A 447-nucleotide genomic window follows, 5' to 3' on the forward strand; every position below is an offset into this window, starting at 1 on the left:
GCCAGGTGCTAAGTGTGTTAGCTCACACATGCAGCCATGGTGTGGCAGACAAGCTGTGGGATGTGCACACTGGTCTCCATCCTCAAGGGACCCCACGGCCTATGGGTGACGTCTGCCCTCATTTCATTTGGCTCTTCTGACACTGACACAGGCAACACCGGGAGGCCACCTCAGCCCTCCGTCAGGCAGTCAGGCTCTACCCCGAGCTGCCTAGTAGCAGTATCAGCATCAAGAGTGGTAATATGAACCCCACGGCAGAAGGGGGAGCCAGGCACAGGGTGTGGGGGGTGTCTGTGTGTGACCTCGAGCATGACATCCCCACAGGCCAGTCCAAGCACCGACTGCCAGGGAACATGGGTTTCCTTTAGTGTGACAGAATGTTCTGGAACATGACAGGTGATCGATGCACAACAGTGTAAAAATACCTACTACCACTTAACATGCACC

The sequence above is a fragment of the Cavia porcellus genome, unplaced genomic scaffold, assembly GCF_034190915.1.
Source record: "Cavia porcellus strain 051 isolate PalLab524CR breed Dunkin Hartley unplaced genomic scaffold, mCavPor4.1 scaffold_11, whole genome shotgun sequence".
In the NCBI taxonomy this organism is placed as follows: domain Eukaryota; kingdom Metazoa; phylum Chordata; class Mammalia; order Rodentia; family Caviidae; genus Cavia; species Cavia porcellus.